The sequence below is a fragment of the Microtus oregoni genome, unplaced genomic scaffold (genome assembly GCF_018167655.1).
Source record: "Microtus oregoni isolate MIOR12 unplaced genomic scaffold, Mior012 000001F_ref0000356, whole genome shotgun sequence".
NCBI classification, from domain to species: Eukaryota; Metazoa; Chordata; class Mammalia; order Rodentia; family Cricetidae; genus Microtus; species Microtus oregoni.
This window is the reverse complement of record NW_024543060.1, coordinates 83741771-83756804: the sequence shown is the minus strand read 5'-3', so window position 1 is coordinate 83756804 and position 15034 is coordinate 83741771.

Genomic DNA, 15034 nt, shown 5'->3' with positions numbered 1-15034 from the left:
CTCGCAGCCACTCCCTGCCTGCCGCCGTCGCCGCCTGCGCCGCCGCAGCCGCCGGGGAAAGAGCGCGGCTCCAGGCTCGTGCCACGCGGAGACAGTTGGAAGCGGCGGTGCCGAGCGGGCAGCGACGCCGAGGATGCGCGCCTCCCCCTTCGCCTGCATTTAAGTGGGGCCCCGCGCGCGCGCGCGCGCGCGCGCTTGCTTCTCTGCGTGCGCCATCGCGCCTGCGCGCCAGGACCGTTGCGAGGGGGGGGGAGGCGGGGGCGGAGGGAATGGAGGGAAAGAGGGAGGGAAAGGAGGGGGGCGGGTGATGGCTTCGGGGCGGGGCACGCGGCCTGGGTCTAGAGCTCTACCAGCTCTGCCGGGCGCGCGGGCGGGTGCTCGAGCGGGCGTGGAGGGGGACGCGCTTTGTGTCTGGCCAGGGAAGTGAAGCGAGCCCAGACCCGCTTGTTCTCCGTGTCAATCGTCGGGTGGGGTTCCCCGTAGGGACGGACCCTGGTACTGTGTCCTGGAGAGGGGCTCCCGAGGTGCCCCGAATCTTTGCAGGGACTGCGGAAGCTTCGCGGTTAGCGAGGCCAGGGCAAGCTAGAAAGGTTAAGTTCATTGAGTTCTCTCTCTCTCTCTCTCCTCCCCCCTCCCTCCTCCCTTTCCTTTTTCTCAATGAGGATACGGTATATCCTCTTGAGTCGTCATCAGATGCTTTGAAATGATCTGTACTACAGTTGTCCATTCCGTAGCACACCCCCCCCCACACACACACACTTCGGCTCACCCTCCAGATCGCTTTCGTGAATACTAGCTACGGCTGTTACTTTTCTGTGTGTATCTCATTCTAAGGAGATCAGTGGAATTTTTGTTGTTTGGAAGCTTAGAATCTTAAAAGCACATGGAACAACTCCCCATATTTCAGTGTCATTGAGATAGAAGGTAGGAGGCCTGACGTCACTGGAATTCAAGAAAACCCCTAATCCAAATCAGGTGTGGAATCCCAAGTATGTAATCCCAGCACTTGGGAGGCCAAAACAGAATTAGGAATTCAAGGTCACCCCCGCCCCCCCCCCAATATTTTTGGACCTGAAGGCAAGACTGGTCAAAACCCAACTCCCCCGAACCCACTAGCGCTCAGCTTCCCACAGAACTGTTTGGACAGCCACATCCGTTTGTTTTTCATTCCTGGAAGGCCTCCGGTGTGCCAGGCGCTGGCATCTAACAAAACCGGTCAGACCCTGCCCCTTCAGGAGAATAAGAACCTAAAAACAGAGAAACAGTGACCAATCACAGGAGGACTTATAAAAGCGCAGAGGTGATGCGGCCGAAGGAGGAGTGGGCTTCAAAGATCTTTTACCCAAGGGGAAAGAAGCAAGCTTGCTTCTCCAGGCTGCAGGACGAGAGCCGGGGCCGCAAGGGGAGGAGGAGACGCTAAGAACAAAGAGCTGAACTCTCTAGAAGAGAATTGGGGTTTATGCAAAGGTCAGGGAGGGAGGGAGTAGGGCTCTAAGAAATGAAAGAAGGCCAATGTGGCTGTAAAGGAGACCGGAAGCTCGCGCCCCAGGCTGAGGGCTACGAGACAGGCTGAGTGCCGGACTGTCTTGGTGAACTAGGGCACTCCTTTGATTGGAAACTGCTGTGCCTGCCTTACTCCCAGAACCTAGCAGATGCAAGTTTGGAGAATGAGTTAATGCTGAATAAGTGGTTTAAGGAATGAAGCTTCACCACAATTAGAAATCAAGTCTGTACACAGGCATTTTCCAAGCTGTTCTTTCTGAAGTCGCTTGAAGTTTAACTGGTTCCAGGATTTACACGCGCATTTACCTGGGAATTCCAGGAGGAACTGGCATTCTGAGTGCTGTGTTTAGATAATTGATTCCCTTTGATAAAGCGGGTCTTTTTAGTTCTGTGTTGTTTTGAAATAGCGTTCCCGTGTAGCCCAGGCTGGCCCTCGCCTTCCTGATTCTGACTCCTCCAGCTCTCGCGTGCTGGATCAGAGGCATGTTCCCACATGCCTGGCTTCGATGGGATGCTTTCAAATGGTTGAAGATTCTGTTCTCTGCTCAAATCCTTCATAGATCTGACTTCTAGTTGGTGCTCAAATAAATCGGATGCCAATGGCTAAATGCAGATTTGCTTAAGTCTCATTTTTTAAGGTTTATTTTATGTGTATGGATGTTTTGCCTACAGGTTTGCATTTACATACCTGCCCCCATCTGTGTGCCAGGTGTCCTTCCAGGACAGAAGAGGGGACATCACATCCCCTGAAACTGGAGTTAAGGGTGCTTGTGAGTCACCTGGTGACAGCTAAGATCTGAAACTGGGTCTTCTGCAAGAGCAGTGAGTGCTCTTAGCCACGGAGCCATCTCTTCAGCCCCCTTTCTCACCCTTTCTCATTCATTACCTAGGGGAGTTGAAGCGTGGGCTAGAGTTAAGAAAATAGAAACCGGGAAGATGTGTGGAACCAAATGGCTGAAGGGAAATTCAACAGGTAACGGATGAGTATGAACAGGGGAAGTCTTGTTTCAGCTTCCAGGCACTAGACTTGGCTAAAAAGACAATCTTGCCTTCCAAACTTATAAGTACCAAGGACTACACGTTGGGGGGGGGCGGGGGGGGGCGGTGTCTTTGAATCTCAGTTGTTCTCTTTCGATTGGGGAGAATAGGATTTGTTGCATTTTGCACAAGGTTGTGCTTCCGGAAGTGCTTTGAAGCTGAAAAGAATCTGAAGAAACACGTGTTATCAAGGAGGCGTTTTAATTGTTTCTTTGAGAAGGAGTCTTACGGTGCAGCTCAAAATGACCTTGAACTCTTTTTTTTTTTTTTTCTGTTTTTGGTTTTCTCTGTAGCTTTGGAGCCTGTCGTGGAACTAGTTTAACCTTTTTAAAGTATTTAAAATTTGGGCTGGAGAGATGGCTCAGTGGTTGAGAGCACTGCCTGCTCTTCCGAGGGTCCTGAGTTCAGTTCCCGGCGGCCGCATGGTGGCTCACAACCATCTGGGATGGGGTCTGGTGCCCTCTTCTGGCCTGCAGGCATACACACAGACAGAGTGTTGTATACATAATAAATAAATAAAATATTTAAAAAAAAAGTATTTAAAATTTTTAAATACTGTCGGGCGGTGGTGGCGCACGCCTTTAATCCCAGCACTCGGGAGGCAGAGGCAGGCAGATCTCTGTGAGTTCGAGGCCAGCCTGGTCTAGAAGAGCTAGTTCCAGGACAGGAACCAAAAAGCTACAGAGAAACCCTTTCTCGAAAAAAAAATAAAATTTATAAATACTGTTATAAATTTTATTTAAACTGAACACTCCTTTAGTTCTTATCTATTCTTACTAGTTTACCTGCAATTATTTGAGAGAATAGCATTTGCGAGAACAACCTTTTCCATCAGGAAAGGAGGCTGATCTGACTAAAATGGGACTAGGAAAAGATCAGCTTCAGTGCCAGGACTGCATCTGCCCTGGTCGGCTCTCTCGTGGGTCAGGGCGCCCAGCTCAAAGCTCCCAGTTTAAGATCAGGATCGTTTAACCAGCCTTACGCATCTAAAATGAGCTTAGGTCCTATCCCCCTCGGATCACAGTCGAGACAGACAGGCTGTTTGGCTTCTTGCAGAACCAGTGAGGACTGAGCTATACCGGTCAGTTCAGGGGACTGGAGTCCCGTTTCAGATTAATGTCTGTTTAGTTCGTTGACCACGGTATTGTATTACCTGGAACTTAGCACCCTCGGTGCCATTACATACCTGATTTTCAATTTTTCTGAACCTCCAGAGAGGGAAATGGCTTAACGTTGGCTGTCGAGCGTCTTTTCTCATGGAGTGTTGACGAAGGTAGCAGAGCCTTCTTGGAACATGATCCCCTGGGGGGAAGAAGGGTTCTGCCTTGTCCGGGATCCCAGCAATGCTTTAAACCGAATTCTTTCTCTTGGTGAAACTGTGATCATGAAACGGGGCCTTCACGATGTCTTTTTTCTACTGAAGATGATAACACTTCTTTCTAGTGTTTGCTGGTGCATGGCAAGATCTCATCAGTGATCCCAGCGGCAGTCAACCCTACAGGACAGCTGTTGAGGCTTTGTTATTTTTGTTTCGCTTTTCTCTCGGTCAGGGTTTCTGTGTCTAAACCTAGGCCGGCCTCCAGCTCCCTCTGTAGCTCAGCTGACCTGGAACACGGTCCGCAGTCTCAGGCTCAGGAGTTCTTGGACTGTAGGCCTGTTCTGCCACCTCCAGCAGGTTTATTATTTATTCCCTGGTTTACAGAATGTGGAACCCTGGGCAGGTCTCTGCCACGCCTGCCCGGTTTCTGTGAGCACGTCCCGCTGTGTCTATTACACCATAACTATTCGTTCATGCGTGTTTCATTCTGATGCGGAGTTTCTTTTCCTTTTAAAATGAAAAAGGAACTCAGTGGAGATCAGAAGCGGGGGACTCCAGGTGGGAAACGGAAGTGGAAATCTAGATTGCAATTTCGTTTGCTCTCACGTGGTTTCTTTTACAGAGGTACTGATGAGTAAAAGGCCACCAGCAGGTCTCAACTTGTGGGTTGAGACCCCTTGGAGAGGAGGTCAAACCCTCCTTTCACAGGGGTCACAATATCACATTAACGATTCCTAACGGTAACAAGAATACAGTCATGATGTAGCAATGAGAACAATCCTATGGTTGGGGGCACAGCATTAGAAAGTTTAAGAAGCACTGCTTTAACCCCGCCTACTCTGGAGGACTAGGCAGGAGGAGCAGAAATTCAAGTTCAAGGCCAACCTAAGCAACTTAGGAAGACCCTGTCCCCCAAAAGAAAAGAAAGATGAGGAGATGGTCTGGACATACATTTCTGTGGTCGAGCATGTTTTTAGTTTATATTTAAAGCCTCAGATTCAGCCCTTCGCACTGTAAACCATAAAATATAACAAAGACACACGTGAGAAAGGCTTAAAATGAAGATGGAAGTTTTGAAAATGCCTACATATCGATCCAAATGTTATTAAAACTTCGAATACAGACTTTTTTTCTTAGCTTTTTCTTTCTTTGCTTCCTGTTTGTAAACTCCTCGCTTATGAGACGAATCCCGGACTTTCGCATCTGCAGCTGAATTCCTATTTCCTCAGTTCCTGTTCCTCATCAGGCTTTTGTTTGGAAAGCCGAGTGTTCTAAGCTGTCCTCTAGCTGGTGAAAAAGTTTACTGGGAAGTGCAATTCTCCGGTCCTTATCAGTCAAGGAAAGGCGCTTGCTCGGGAGTTATCTCCTTGCAAAGACATGACTTGCTGATCTCAGAGACTTCAGGGCAGCCTCAGACTCCGGCTTCGCCCTCAGATGTTTGTTTTCTTGCTATATAACCAATTCTTCACTTTTCAGAATAAAAGCAATAACAACAAAGAGACATGCTAATTAGTCAAATACGTGGAACTTGTTTTAACCTACTTTCTAATAAACCGAAGCTGTTGTAGAAAGCTGTTTGTAGCAGACCCATTTGGTTCTGGGTACCTGGAGTCAGAGACTGAATATTTTATATTAAGCAAATGCTGTGATGGATGAATCCTTGCTGGGTGCGACAGCGCTTGCCTTTATACCCAGCACTCGGGAGGCAGAGGCAGGCGGATCTCTGTGAGTTCAAGGCCAGCCTTGTCTACAAGAGCTAGTTCCGGGATAGGCTCCAAAGGCTACAGAGAAACCCAGTCTCGAAAAACAACAACAAAGCAAAACAAAAAACCAACCCTCCCTTCCCCGCAAAAAAACCCAAACTACTGGAAACTAAGGAATGTTGAGTGTGGGAGAAATATCCTTCCCCAGAAAAGAGCATGTCAGTTGGTTACCTAATACCAAATAGTCAGCCCTGAAAACATACATAAAAAAAAATTATACAGACTGAGCAGGTTATATTTAGGAATATATATGTCCATATATACATACATGTATTAACAAGTAATGAAAAGAAGGGTCATGAATTTGGAGGGGGAAAAGTAGAGGCATATGACAGGGTTTGGAGGGAGGAAAAGGGAAGGGAAGCTATGTAATTATAGTATCTCAAAAAATAAAAAAGAAATGAATGGGGGCACAGACTAGAGGATGGTGGGGCACCTGAGAAGACTTGGGAGAGGAATAGGCATAATGACCAAATGCCTTGCATGCAAACATGAAACTTTTGAAGAATTAATTTAAAATATACATTTAAAAAGTTAGCAAAAAATCAATAATACACAAAGTATAATGTAGGCAGATTTTTCTTTTGGCCGCCAGCTCACAAACAACGACACGGAGACTTCTTATTAATTATGAAAGCTTGGCCTTTAGCTTAGGCTTATTCCCAACTAGCTCTTACAACTTAAACTAACCCGTTTCTATTATCTGCGTTCTGCCACACGGTGTTACTTCTCTTTCGTCTTGCACCTCCTGTTTCCTCTCTGTCTGTCTGGTAGCCCTGCCCTCATAAGTTTCTCTCCTCTTCCTTCTCTCCCCAGAAATCCCATCTGTACCTCCTCCCTAGCTATTGTTCATTCAGTTTTTTTCCTTATGCCAACCACAGCAATACACCTTCACACGGTGTACAAATATCCCACAAAGTGGGTATATATAGGTTCTTGGAGAGTCTTCAGTATTTATGTTGGACTAAAGCGTCCACGAGACTGAAAAAGGAAACCATCAGTACACAGGTGCATTTTTACAATTTTATTTTTTTCTTTTTAGGACAGGGTCTCATGGGCCCAGGCTGGCCTGGCCTTGCTGTGTGGTTGGTCAGAGGATGACTGAGCTTTCCATCTTTCTGCTGCTACCACCTACTGCTGGGATTACAAATACGTGCTCCAGGAGGGGATTTTGTGGTGCTGGGCATCTTGTGCATGCTGGGTCAGTGCTGGACTAACTGAGCCATGTCACCAGCTGTCCCCAGGGTCACTATTGCTGTAATGAAACACCGTGACCAAAAGCAACTCTCGGAGGAAAGGGTTTATTTGGCTTATGGTTCCACATCCTAGTCCATAACTGAAGGAAGTCAGGACAGGAACTCAGGCAGGGCAGGAACCTGGAGACAGGAGCAGATGCAGAGGCCATGGAGAGGTGCTGCTTACTGGCTTGCTTCCCCTGGCTTGCTCAGCCTGCTTTCTTATAGGGCATAGAATCACAAGCAAGGGATGGCACCACCCACCATGGACTGGGTCCTCCCCCATTGATCACGAATTGATAAAATGCCTTATAGCTGGATCTCATGGGTCATTTTTTTCTATTGAGGCTTCCTTCTTTCAGGTAACTTTCGCTATGTCAAGTGGACATAAAACTAGCCAGCGCACCAGCCCTACATATGTGTGTGTGTGTGTGTGTGTTTGTGTATTTCAGGCTCAGCTTTTATATTATATAATTGGTCATTCAACCTGGTCTTGAAAGGTAGCTCCGTGGTTAAGAACACTTGCTACACTGCAGAGGGTTCAGTTCCTGCTACCCATAGTCAGACAGCTCACAACAGCTTGTAACTCTGATCCCACAGGATAGAATAGACTCTACCAGTCTCTACCCACAACTCCTATGCATATATGCCAGGTTTGGAATGGAAGAACACAGTTGCTTTGAGATATTTGATCTCAGAAGCGACAGCCATGTGACCCTGGACCCTCTAGCGATGCCTTCTATTAGAGCCATGTGGGAACAGTAAGGTAATGTGCGCACACTGGGCCAAAAAGCAAGATGCCCAGCAACTGGTGGCATTGCCCGTCTTTGTGTTTTCTTCTCTCTGGGTTTATAAAGACAAACTATGATCATTGGAAACTCTCTGGGGAAAACAGGTAGAATGGCTTAAAAACTCGATGATCCATTTCTAACAACAACAAAAAAAGTTAAGTGGAAGCAATATGAAATGTGATGCAAAAGTCCAGGGAAGCAGGGTTTAGGGGACTCCAATCCCATGTGACTTTAGAGGGGCTCTGCTGGGTTCCCATGGGGAGTCCGAAATGTCACCCAGCTGCCCACTCTGTTGCTCGTGAGGTCTGGACAGAATAGATAAACATGGGCTTGGGCAGTGGGTGTTAGCCAACATGTGTCTCAGTTATCTGTGTTTTAAATAAAAGTGTCCGCCTAATGCTGGGTGAGTTGACGCACACCTGAGAGAGCAGCGTGCTAGCTGCTCCCCGTGATTTTCACACACTCTTATTCACTCGTGGATGGTATTGAGGGCTTTCAACAGGTTGGAATACCTATTATTTTAAAAATAGTTAGCTAAAACAATAAAATGACTAGCAGTAAAATTGATATGTCAATTATATCTGGCCGGGAGGTGGTGGCGCACGCCTTTAATCCCAGCACTTGGGAGGCAGAGGCAGGCGGATCTTTGTGAGTTCGAGACCAGCCTGGTCTACAAGAGCTAGTTCCAGGACAGGCTCCAAAACCACAGAGAAACCCTGACTCGAAAAACCAAAAAAAAAAAAAAAAAAAAAAAAAATTATATCTGTTTTAAAGAGTATTGGGTAGCTATAGAAAAGGTTGCCTAACTAGTTTCTAAACACAAACAAGTCAAAAGTTTGTTACAAACCTTTTTTTGTGACGTTCTGTGTGAATGCGTGCATATGAGTGCATTGTTCACGGATGCCAGAGGAATTGGATCACCTGGAGCTGGAGTCACAGGTAATTGTGAGCTGCAGGAAATGGACGCTGGGAATGGAACAAACTCAGGTCCTCTGGAAGAGCAGTAAGTGCTCTTAACTTCTGCTCCATCTCCCTAGCCACCTTGTCTCAAAGACTTTTAAGGAGAAAAGACTGTGAAATAGCTGGTCAAAGGCCGAGGAAGGAGGATTGTGACTCACGGGGAGACCGTGTCTCAGAAATGTAAAGCAAAACCAAACAGCTTGTAGACATAACGCAAAAGGCAAAGCCAACAAAGGGGTCTTGGGTTGTAGCTCAGGCACTTGCTTCGTATGTGGAAGCGTGGGTTCGATCCCCAGCACTGCAAGAAAACAAAAAAAAAACCTGAAAAACCAAAACACAAACAACAATAACAGAAAAGCAGCCTAGATGGCCAGGCATGGTGGTACGTGCCTGTAATCCTGGCATATGGGAGATCAAGAAGGGAAGAGTGCTGTGGGTCCAGGGCCAGCCTGTCTAAAAAAAGGAAAAAAACTCTTTCCTTTGGATGAAGTACAGGTGAACGTTTTACCACGAGCACATCTCATTTTATTAAGTTACATTATTGTTTGCGTGATTTTCCTACACTAAGTTAACACGAATTGATAAGGATAAAAGCACTCTCATCCCAATAAAGATAACAATGTAACATTCTGGGAGGAACTGGTATGTAATGAATGCGTTCACTCCAGACCACTCCATGTTAAGCCTGGCATTCAGTCGGGCACGACATGGAGCAAGTTCTGAGCTTGTAGTGGCTTTCTGGTTCCGAGACAGGCGCAGAGCACTTGAAAGCTGGTGGCTTCATCTTTCACTACTTCTTCCCTTCCCAGCTTCCTGTTTGATTTCTTTACCTTGGAAACGCTGGGAATCAATGAACAGGAAAGGAACAAACGGGGCAGGTCAAATGTAGTCTAAGATAGTCCCGGGACATGTGCTGAGCTGCAGAACAATTTCACATAGCCTAGACTCCCCGACTGGAGTTAGCAGAGCCAGCGACCCAGTTGTGGGAGTGGAGATGAACTCTCTTTTAGTTCTTAGAATGATTTTTAAAAAAAGAAGAAGAAGAAAGGAAAAAAAAGAGGCATTGGAGCGTGTAACAGTGTCTGTCTCCTCGAGCCCTTTTTCTTTTGACAAGTAAACTTCCATAGTGATTAATATTGCCTCATTAACATTTTGCAACATTAATCAAGGCCTTAAGTAGCCCTTCTGGCAACACAATACCCAGCAGCCATTGAGGCAGCAAAGCTGAGCTGGGCACATAGGGCAGACTGTTTGAAGCCCGTTTTAGACTCTCTTGTTAGCTCCCCAAAGACACTAACGTTTCTTCATAAGTAAAAATTATATTCTGTCTTACAAACAATGATTTCTAGGTCTTATTTAAAACATGGGGCAGGAAAACTGTCTCTAGGAAAATTTGCCGTTGATTTCATAACATACAATTTGTGCAATTATAAGACAAGCCTGCTAAGTAGCACTTGTATGGAAGAAAAATAAATATTTGTGAGCTGGGAGAGAACAATGTCCCAGCAGAAGATGTCCAGGGCTCAGCTTTTCCTGGGGCTCCACAGAGGCTGATAGACGAGCCTTGAAATGAGGGTTTCCAAACAAGGCAGGGAGACGAGAGAGGGACCCAGGCAGAGAAGGTCACGTGCGAAGGCAACCCCGTGTGAAGTGGGGGTGGGGATTCAGGCAAAAGAAAACCGCTCGTGGTTAAAAGCCAAGAGGTCAGGGATGCGGGCCTTGGCTCCAGCCCAGATATCCAGACAGGAAGATGAAGAAAGAGGAGATAGTAGGACCTTGTATCAAAATGTGGACCCAGAGACTGGAGAAATGGCTCAGTGGTTAAAGGCACCAGTTGCTCTTCCAGAGAGGGCCCAGGTTTGATTCCCAGCATCCTCATGTCTGTAATTCCAATTCCAGTGGATCCAACATCCTCTTCCCATCTCCTCAGACAACGGCCATTCAAGTAGTACGCTTGCAGGCAAAGCACTCATACATGTATGCTGTGGAACAACCCTGTACACGGTGAATATGGATTCCTTTCATTTGTTAATAAAAAAAGCTGACAGGGCTGGTAGTTGGACAGGAAGTTAGGCAGGAAAGTCCAATAGAATGATGGGAAGAAGGAGGGGGAGTCAGAGGAGTCACCAGCCAGTCACTGACGGAGCAGCAGGTGACCATGCCATGATAATAAAAGACCTGCCACATGGCAGAGCATAAATAAGGAATATGGGTTAACTTAAAATGTAAGAGCTAGTTAGTAGCAAGCCTGGACTATTGGCCGAGCATTTATCATTAATATAAGCCTCTGTGTGGTGATTTAAAAGCGGCTCCTGGGACGGGAAAACTCAGCCTACACGGATAAGATAATTCCAAACAACAGAACAAACACAAAAGCATGGACTAGAAGTATCTGAGTTGGATTCAGCCAGTGCAGCTACTTCTAAAATCCAAGAACTAGATTCTTTAAGCCAAGCCAGGCTTTCTGTGTATATAACACACCTACTTGGGTGTGTGAAACTCCGCGACTTTGAACTTTTACCTGCTGGGAGTGCAAACATCTGTGTTCTTGCCACGAGGCCTTGGGTCTCATTATGTAGCCCAGGCTGGCTTAGAACTCATGTTCCTTCCTCAGTTTTCCATGTGCTGGGATTATAGGCATGTGGCACCATGCCCAACTGATATTTAGAGTGTATGGGGCCTAGAGACTGATAGATGTTGAAGAGGAAGAAAGAAGCATTCTAAAGAAGAGCTCCTTGCTGGATGGTGGTGGAGCACGCCTTTAATCCCAGCACTTGGGAGGCAGAGGCAGAGGCAGGCGGATCTCTGTGAGTTCGAGGCCAGCCTGGTCTAGAAGAGCTAGTTCCAGGACAGGCTCCAAAGTTATAGAGAAACTGTCTCGAGAAACAAAAAAAAAAAAAAAAAAGTAATCTGAGGAGCCTTTTCAGGACACCTGCAAAGAATGCCTCCTTTTCTGGTCAGAAAGGCATCCAAATTGCCTTGTGTGAAACCATTTCCTACGGACCCAAGACTGGTTTGGAACGTAGAAATAAACCCTTCTTCCAGTTTGCTTCATAATGATCCAATTCTTTGTTTAATGTTGGCACCTAGCGCTGTCTCAAAATATAAAAACAAAGGACCAACAAGTGCATACCTTCAGGGACCTTCTCACGGTAGGACTCCATTGGTACCCCGCTGTGGCACTGTGGGGAAGCTCCAGGCTGTTAGCACACTGACCTTTGAGCCTGTAAGAGATATCTGCATGAAGGACATGCGAGGCTCTTTGAAGCACAGTTGAATATCGTTGTATGTTTCTGTTTGTTTGAACCGTTATAGTGTTTATTGAAGAAACTTAGAAGGGAGAAGTAAGAAAGTAGTTGATGTTACTTACATCCAGAGACTTTGTTTCTTGAGGATGTGCAGTTGATTATCTTAGTTTCTTTCTTTTTTAATCTTTAAAGTTATCTTTTTATTTTATGTGGCGGGTATTTTCCTGCATGAAGTTTTGTGTACCATGTGTGTACCTTGCGCCTACAGAAGACAGCATCTAATCCCCTGGGACTGCAGTTATAGATTCTTATGAGCTGCTGTGTGGGTGTTGAGAATCAAACCAGGGTCCTCTGGAAGAGCAGCCAGTGCACTGAACCACGGAACCAACTCTCTGGCCCGCTTGCTCTTGTCGTAGCTGTGGTAAGACACTCTGACAAAAAGCAGCTTAAGGAAAGTCGGGTGGTGGTGGCGCACGCCTTTAATCCCAGCACTAGGGAGGCAGAGGCAGGCGGATCTCTGTGAGTTCGAGGCCAGCCTGGTCTACAAGAGCTAGTTCCAGGACAGGAACCAAAAGCTACGGAGAAACCCTGTCTCGAAAAAAAAAAAAAAAAAAAAAAGCAGCTTAAGGAATATGGACTTATTTTGGTTCACAGTTTAAGGTGCAGTCTATCATGGTGGGGAAGTCAAGGCAACAGGGTTTTAGAACAGTTGGTCACAGAGCACACACAGTCAAGAAGCAAAGGGCAATAAACACAGACAGCTGCTCAGCTCCCAGGAGCCCAGTCAGGGGATGGCATCACCCACAGTGGACAGGTCTTTCTACTTTAAGGCAGTCAAGAAAATCCCTGGGCATCTCTCAGATGGTTCTAGAGTCTGTCAAATTGACAATTAACCATGACAATACTCACTAAACATCTTCTCTCTCCCTACACCCCTCTCTTTCTCAAACGATGGCCTTTCATGTCGTAGGCAAGCTCTCTGCCGCTGAACACGTCTAGACCTTGACGAGTTTTGATTAGTGGCTGTGGTGGTGCGTATCTAATGTGTGTGTGTATCTAATGTCAGCACTTGGAGGCTGAAGCGGGATGATCCTGAGCTCCAGGTCGGTCTAAGCTGTCTACAGAAACTGCCTTAAAACAACCCAAATGGAGCTAAACCAAGACCCCGAAGTATATCTCCTACCTCTGATGTGGGAGGGTCATATATCAATCTGTTGATTTCATTGGCTAAGTAATAAACAAACTGCTTGGGCTCATAGCTTAGAACATAGGTGGGTGGAGTAAACAGAACAGAATGCTGGGAGGAAGAGGAAGTGAGGTAAGACGCCTCAGACAGAGACGCCATGCTCCGCTCTCCCGGGCAGACGGGATTCAGCTCCGACCCAGGATGGACGTAGGCTAGAATCTTCCCGGTAAGACCGGTGCTCACAGATTATTAGAGATGCGTTGATCCGGATATCAGAATTAGCCAGTAAGGGCTAGAGCTAAAGGGCCAAGCAGTGTTTAAATGAATACAGTTTGTGTGTTGTTATTTCGGGGCATAAGCTAGCCGGTGGCGGGAGCTGGGTGGCAGAATGCAGCCCCACAGCTCCCACTACATACCTCCAAAAGCCACACATTAAGATGGGGGGGATGTTAATATCACTCCAGAAAGGTCCCTTACTCCTTTCTAGACAATCTCCGCCTACTTCCCTCTACCCTTTCAGACAGCTACTGTTTTCATTTCTGTCACTACGGATTGCTTTTGCCTGTTCATATGAATAGAAGGAGTTTGATTTTTTTGCTTTTTAAACCTAGTAATATGAATGATTTCTACCTCAATGTTGATCTACAACTCTTCTTTCTTCCTTGTCTTTCCCTTCTTTCTTTTTTCTTGTTTTGAGATATGTTCTTACCCTATAGCCTAGTCTGACCTAGAATTTTCTAGGTAGACTGTGATAGCCTCAAACTCAAAGCAATTCTCCTGTCTCAGCCTTCAAAGTGCTACCATAGGTATGTGTGATATCATAGGCATATGCCATCATCTGCCCACACCATCACTTTCAATTGAAAAATATTATTGCATCAGTTTATGTTCTAATTACACACACAAAGTTTACCCTTGTTGTGATTTGATTTCATTTGTCCTTTTCCTCTTACTATTCTTCGTTTGTGATGACACAAGGCTCTGATACCAACATCTTTATGGGTACATCTTTGTACACAAGTCTTCTGTCTGCAGGTGATATTCCAAAAACTGAAATGGCTCTGTCAGTAAATGAATGTATCAAGCAACATTACTAAATGACACCCAGAAAACCTGCCTGAGGCTATGACTGTTTCAAGACACCACGGAAGCTGTTTTGTGAGGTGCTGTGAGAAACCCTGCATTGCTGAGAACAGGGTGGAGGTGGGGTCTTCAATGCTAGCCTACTTCATATTTTAAAGATGGCAGCTGATTTTAATCTACATTTCTTTTATTAGTAAGGGGCTTGAACCTTTTCTTCTGAGAAAACTTTCACCGTGTCACTTTACAGTGGAAATAATTTTTTTAAAAATAAACTTTCTAAATGATCAATAAGCTGGTCATGGAAAAAAGGCAATCTGACTGAAGATAGGAGGGTAAGAATAGAACAGTGTGGAAAACTGCACGCGGAACTGTCTTTCAACGTTATTTTTAGCCAATGGCCTTATTCTATAGTCTTGATTTTTGAATAACTTTAGACAACACTTTTATTTTCATTTGCCCATAGAAAGACTTTGATTCTGCCTGAGGGGAAAATAAATTCAGGCAGGGAGAGAGCCACATAGCTGGTGCCTGGGCAGCCACTTGTCTTCTGCTTTGTCCAGAGTCAAAACGATTAAGTGAGGTTTGGCAGCACCCTGATACTTTGTGCCAAATTCCTGCATAGAGCAGTGCCATCTTTTGAGTCCACTGTCATTTTATGTCAAATTGTAACTAGCATCAACAACATATGTCTATCTTGTCTAACATTTATTTTATTTTAATTTTTAAAAATTTCTCTCTCTCTCTTTTTTTTTTTTGAGACAGGGTTTCTCTGTAGCTTTGGAGCCTGTCCTAGAACTAACTCTTGTAGACCAGGCTGGCCTCGAACTCACAGAGATCCACCTGCCTAAATTCTACAAGAAATTTCTAGTAATGAAAAAATAGCATAATGCTTCTAAATAAAGACAGCCT